This window comes from Microcaecilia unicolor, chromosome 2 (genome assembly GCF_901765095.1).
Source record: "Microcaecilia unicolor chromosome 2, aMicUni1.1, whole genome shotgun sequence".
Lineage (NCBI taxonomy): Eukaryota > Metazoa > Chordata > Amphibia > Gymnophiona > Siphonopidae > Microcaecilia > Microcaecilia unicolor.
In genome coordinates, this window is record NC_044032.1 from 57,268,939 (window position 1) to 57,275,635 (window position 6,697).

The window sequence follows — 6,697 nt, forward strand, 5'->3', positions numbered from 1 at the left end:
ATCCCACCCCCCATTTCTGATTTTTATATTTCAGCGTTTTCATTAATGTTTAGCACATACGTATCAATAACAAGCTATCCCAACCTCCCCCTTCCTTCCCTCCCCCTCCCTTCACCCCCTCCCTAGATTACGTAATGTGAGCTCCAGGATGAGTAGTCATTTCAACTTCAGTCATTCATAACTTATTAAGAATAAGGCTTCTGCCGTGCTGTGTGAGGCTGGCTAGAAAAGGACCCCAAATCTTAAGGAATCGAGCTTTGCGTTTACAGGAACCTCTGGCCTCCTGCACTTTCTAAGTCAGTAGCTGATACACTTGATTTCGCCAATGCCAGAATTCACGGGTTTCCGATGAGGTCCACGACTGCAAAATACACTTCCTCGCTAACAAGCAGAGTTTGTGACACAGTAGTATTTCTTCTGCATTTAGTCCCCTGAATGAACCAGGATAGTCCAGAACCAACTGGGAAGGTGTCTCGCTGACTTGGCCAGACATCATAAGGGATAAAAAGGCCACCATTCGCCTCCAGTAGCGTCTTATGACTATGCATCCCCAAAACGCATGATAGCAAGTGTTATCAGATAATTTACATTTCAAGCACATAGGTGCATTGATTCCACCCGATCTAAATAATTGAACCTGTGTAAAATAGGCTCTATGTATTACTCGAAAGGCACATTCTCGATACCCCACCCCACTAAGTAATTTGGGAATACCCCTGAGATGAGCAGCAATATCCCAAAAAGCAGGATCACACCCCACATCTGCTTCCCATCTCCGTCGAAGCTGGGCCAGCTCCTCTCCAGGTACCAAGGACCATAATTTCTTCTCATTAATGTTTTATAGTGAGGAAATCACACTGAAATGGAACTTCATAAGGTAACAATAAAAACATAAATGTAATATAATATATAAATATCTTATATGAATCAATAAACTTTTACCAACATGCATAAAGAATGTATGATTGTCTGAATGTGATGTTTATAATGTCACCCTTTAACTTTACATGAGTACTATCAATTAAAACCTTCTAATGTAAAGTGTTGAATGATAAAAAGAGCACACCAATGTATTGTGAGTTTCAACATGAATAGCAGTCCATACTTGACATTTCGTCCTTTAGATTGTAAGCTCCTTTGAGCAGGGACCGTCCTTCTTTGTTAATTTGTACAGCGCTGCGTAACCCTAGTAGCGCTCTAGAAATGTTAAGTAGTAGTAGTAGTAGTAAGAAGGGTGATATATTCACTAATGCCAAAAGAAGGCCAGATTGTGCCTAAACCTCACTAATTCACCTCAAAAACCCACTCAGTTATGAAAATCCACCTCTATAACCTCAACAACCCACTCAGTTATGAAGATCCACCTCTATAACTACCCTAATCACTCCCTTCTTCTCTCTTCCCTACTTAATCTCTGCACAATACTAACTGTATCTGATATCTTGGAATGACATTGTTAACAAAATTATGTAAGCCACATTGAGCCTGCAAATAGGTGGGAAAATGTGGGATACAAATGCAATAAATAAATAAAATAAAATAAATAAATAAATAAATAAATAATAAACAGAGAATAAAAGAAAATTGATTAACGGGTTACTGCTGACCGAAAAATATATTTTGAAACTGTTTGTAAGGCACAGGATGGTTCTTATATCTGATTGAATTTTTCAGTGATACAGATGCAAAGCAGCCAATCAGTAACACAACTGCTTTTAATGGCACCAATAAAAGAATTACAATTTTAAAAAAGCATATTTAAAAAGTAAACGTTAAAAACTTATATACCACTAAAAGAATCCAACAATCACAAATTTGGCACATGCTCACTGCGATATATGTTAAAGTAAAGTGAAATATTTTATATATAATAATATATCCTGAGCAAACTTCCAACACTAATGTCAAATATACAATTTAATATGCTGAAAAATGCAACATGAAAGTAAAAAGTTGTATAAAAGATTGAATCTACAAGAGATCCACTTGTGCATCAAAACTGCAATTAAAAAAAGGTGAACATATAACCAGTTAAGATGTCAATCTGCAGGGATAATATAGATAAAAGTTATAAAATGAACTTCATAGTTTGTGATACAAAAGTAAATAAAATAGCTGAATGACAATAAAAATGCAATGTAAAAAATGGCTGGCTGAGAAAAGAGCCACGATCTGATGACTGACTAAAGAAATATAACCAGTTTAAAAGGCAACCACATAAATAAAGGCCATTTATGATATCAAAAATAGTGGTAGTATGGGATGTATCATAGACTATAAAATATGAACCCATCATATTGAAGAAGGACATATAACCCCCTTATTGATACCCCTAGGCAGATGCCTAGTGTAAGCCTGGTAAGCTGGAAAAAGAGGCATATGTTATTTGTAGTTTGAGGAACCAACTCTGTCTAGCAGGCTCATCAAGCATGCATCAGTCTTTAGACTCCACTCAAAGAATTCAGTCCACACCAAGTTTCTTTTGTCTGACCCAACAACTTACTGTTCCTTCAACTAATTAAGGTAACAAGATATGTATCCTTCAAACAGATGGCCAACTATATATACAATTCATCTAATTCCTCCTCCAGCAGCAAACATCAGTTATAATATTCTCCTTACCTCCCTGACCTACCTACTGAGTTGGTAAAGGTCAACCTTCTCACTGTTCCTTAGTTGTTGTTAAGTAAATACAGCCCCCCCCCCCCGATATTCAATCAGTGGTGGGCAGCGCTGTTAATGTCCACCACTGACATTGAACCCGGATATTTAATGCCGGATCATATCCAGTCACCGGCATTGAATACCCATTTTTTTAAAGCCATATTTTCAAGTTTATTTAGAACTTACTATACTGCAAAAAGAAAAGATAGGGAAAGACATGATATGGAGGGGCATTTTCGATATGATGTCTAAGTCTGATTTTGGATGTTTTGCACAAAATGTCCAAAATCCAAATAGGAAAGAAGGTCATTTTTGAAAAAGAAAAAACATCTTTTTTATTCTTATTTTTTGAAAATACTGTTTTAAACAAGGTTTTGTGCTTTGGAAGTTTTGGGTTTTTTTTTGTCCATTTTCGAAGAAAAAAAAAAGCGAATAAGTGCAAAATGTAGAAATTCATGCCATTGGAATGTGGGAAGAGCCAGCATGTTTAGTAGACTGGTCCCCTAGACATCCCAGGAGAGCAATGGGGCACCCTAGGGGCCACTTATGTGCACTTAATGAAAATACTCCCAGGTTACCATCTCACCTTTGGTTCCCTTATTTTTCCCCCTGAGCCCTCCAAAACCCACCAAAACCCCACTACCCCCCACTGTACACCTACAATAGCCCTTATAGGTGAAGGGGGCACCTATATTTATTTATTGCACTTGTATCCCACATTTTCCCACCTATTTGCAGGCTCAATGTGGCTTACAAAGATCTGTTATGGCATCGCCGTAACAGGGAAGAAATACAATTGGTGTTACAAAGTGATAAGAAGAAGACAAGAGGATCAGGTCATGTAGCTATATCGTAAGACATTCTGAGTAAAGGAGTGTAAGGGTTGTGATCTAGTCATTATGGGTTCTCGTGGTAGACTTTATTAAAGAGAGAGGTTTTCAGAGTTTTGCGGAAGCTATTTAGTTCCTTGATCATTTTCAAGTGAGTTGGTAGTGCATTCCACATCTTCGTGCCCATGTAGGAAAAGCTGGAATTATGTGTTAGTTTGTATTTGACCCCTTTACAGCTGGGGAAGTGTAGGTTGAGAAAGGTGCAGGAGGATCGTTTAGCATTTCTGGGTGGAAGGTCCACTAGGTCTAGCATGTGGATACAGTAGGGCTTTGGTGACTTTGGAAGGGGTCACAGTTTCCAACACAAGTCTGACAGGTAGAGGAGATAGGGACCTGGGTCCCCCATTTTGTCTTCACACTACTCCAGGGATCGGCATACTGCTCTAATAGACCTGACTTTAACATCTGAAACTGTCATAATGACTGGTAAGTCATATTTTTATTCACTTTTTTTTTTGGGGGGGGGGGGGTGGAAGGGAGTCAGTGACCACTGGGGGGGGTATTGGGGGGTCACCCCTGATTCTCCCCAGTGGTCATCTGGTCATTTAGGGTACCTTTTAGTGCCTTATTCATTCTGAAAACAGGTCTAGACCAAAACTTCTTGGTTTTAGTCCTAGACATTTTTCCATTATGGCTGTAAAACATTCATTTTATGCCCTAATCCCACCTTTGAAATTCCCACTTCTGAACACACTTTTAATGGACTTCATAGAAAAACATCTAAAATATGGTTTTGAAAATACCAACTTGGATGTTTTTGTGAGAAAAACATCCAACTGCAGCTTTATGCCACTTTTTGGACGTTTTTCTCTTTTGAAAATGAGCCCCACAGAGGGGCATAATTGAACATGGGCACCCATCTCTAAGTGCACCCATCTCTAAGGGCGAACCAGGGAAGAGGCGGAGCCGACCGTATTATCGAAAAAGATGGGTACCCATCTTTTGTTTTGATAATACGGTCGGGGACGGCTAAATCCCAACATTTAGGTCGACATTAGAGATGGCCAAACTCGGTTTTCGCCGATAATGGAAACCGAGAGTAGCCATCTCAAAAACGGCCAAATCCAAGGCATTTGGTCATGGGAGTGGCCAGCATTTGTAGTGCACTGGCCCCCTCACATGCCAGGACACCAAGCGGGCACCCTAAGGGGCACTGCAGTGGACTTCATTAATTGTTCCCAGTTACGTGGAGGGGCATAATCGAACGGCGCCGGCCATCTTCGGGGCCGGCTCCACAAAGGGAGCCAACTGTATTATCGAAAAAGATGGATGGCCATCTTTTCTTTCGATAATACGGTCAAATGTTAAGATCGCCGGGTTTAGAGATGGCCGGCTTTGGTTTTCGGCCATAATGGAAACCGGGCCCGGCCATCTCAAACCCGGTGAAATACAAGCCTTTTGGTCGTGGGAGGAGCCAGCATTTGTACTGCACTGGTCCCCCTCACATGCCAGGACACCAACCAACTGTCACGGTAGCAGCTAACGAAAACGGAATGCAAATGATCTACAGGTTATTATAATGAGCTAATTAGGAGATTCACAGCTGTTTTCTGACCCCATGCACTGTGGAAAAAATGGGAGATCTACACCTCTCGTTGGGGCTGCACGGGACCCATGCAGTGGAGGACGCCCACACTGTTGTGATATGGTACTTCTGGATGTTTAGATCTTGCTGATCAGTTATGCTATGACTTACTTGTTCTGGAGAGCTGTATTTTGTGATGCTGTTTTGATAAATGTTCAATAAAGACTTCATACAACTTTAAAAAAGTGGAAAAAAAAATCCAAGTGCTTGTTAAGGACATCCTTTTTTTTTTTTTTTTTGAGTGAAAGGATGTCCCTGACATGCACTATTTTTGGACAGCTACCTCTGGATTACAAGACCCTGTGCTATACATTTTTGGCCAATCACAGACATGGGTCTCTCTCAGCCAATCACAGCGCATTTAGCTGTCTGTGAGTGGCTGAGAGAGACCCCTGTCTGCGATTGGCTGAGAGAGACCTGAAGGGGCATAATCAAATGGGAGGGGCATCCATGTAAGTGGAGCTGTGGCCAAGTGGTTAGAGCACTGGTTTTGTAATCCTTGTAATCCAGAGGTGGCTAGTTTAAATCCCACTGGTACTACTAAAAAAGCTGAGCAAAAATAGTTTTGATTTAGGACGTCCCTGGAAACTTAAACTAAGTTGTAACTGTTTATCAAGTTATGATGTTATATTAGAAATGAGTACAGCCTTGTAATAATGTGAATCAACACACGTGCCCATAGTGTGTATATATTGATATTGACGAGACAGTTGTCCCTATACCAAAAATGCTGAGAATAAGTTAAAAAGTTAAAAAGTAAAAAATAAAAAAAGTAATGACATTAAAAGATATTGAAAAAAAGAGGTTGAAGGAAGGGACTGTCTGTGATTATATTTGTCACGAAATAAGGGCACACCGAGATTGGCAATATATGAAATAGACCCCACTGACTGTATGGGACTTTCCCTGTTCCGAAACACGGTGGAGTTATATACTCAGGAACATATATACACACGAGTATCTCTACTAACTTTTGTATTACATATCCCAGAAATAAGCAGTGGATTTTCTCAAGACAATTTAATAATGGTCTATGACCTTTTCCTTTAGGAAGCCGTCCAGACACTTTATAAACCCCGCTAAGCCAACTGCCTTTACCACATTCTCTGGCAACGAATTCCAGAGTTTAACACGTTTAACATATTAAATTTACTACTTTGTAACTTCATCACATGCCCCCTAGTCCTAGTATTTTTAGAAAGAGTCAACAAATGATTCACGTCTACCTGTTCCACTCATTATTTTATAGACATTTATTTTATAGATCAAATTTAAGGAAAAAAATCTAATACGATACCCAGAACCCTAGAACTTTTTTCAACAGGTAGAGAAAGATCTGATGACAAAAGGATAGAAGATGGGACATGGACAGCAGGGTTTCTAAACTCTAAAACCTTAGTTTTAGTGGCATTAATTTTTAACATATTGTCTAGTGCTAGTTTTGATGCAAAGAAACACAAAATGATATCCTACTAAAAGTATTGGAAGGAGTAGCAAGAACAGGGATTAACAGAAAATGCTGTACGCATATGAGAATAGTTATTCATCTTGGAGAAGT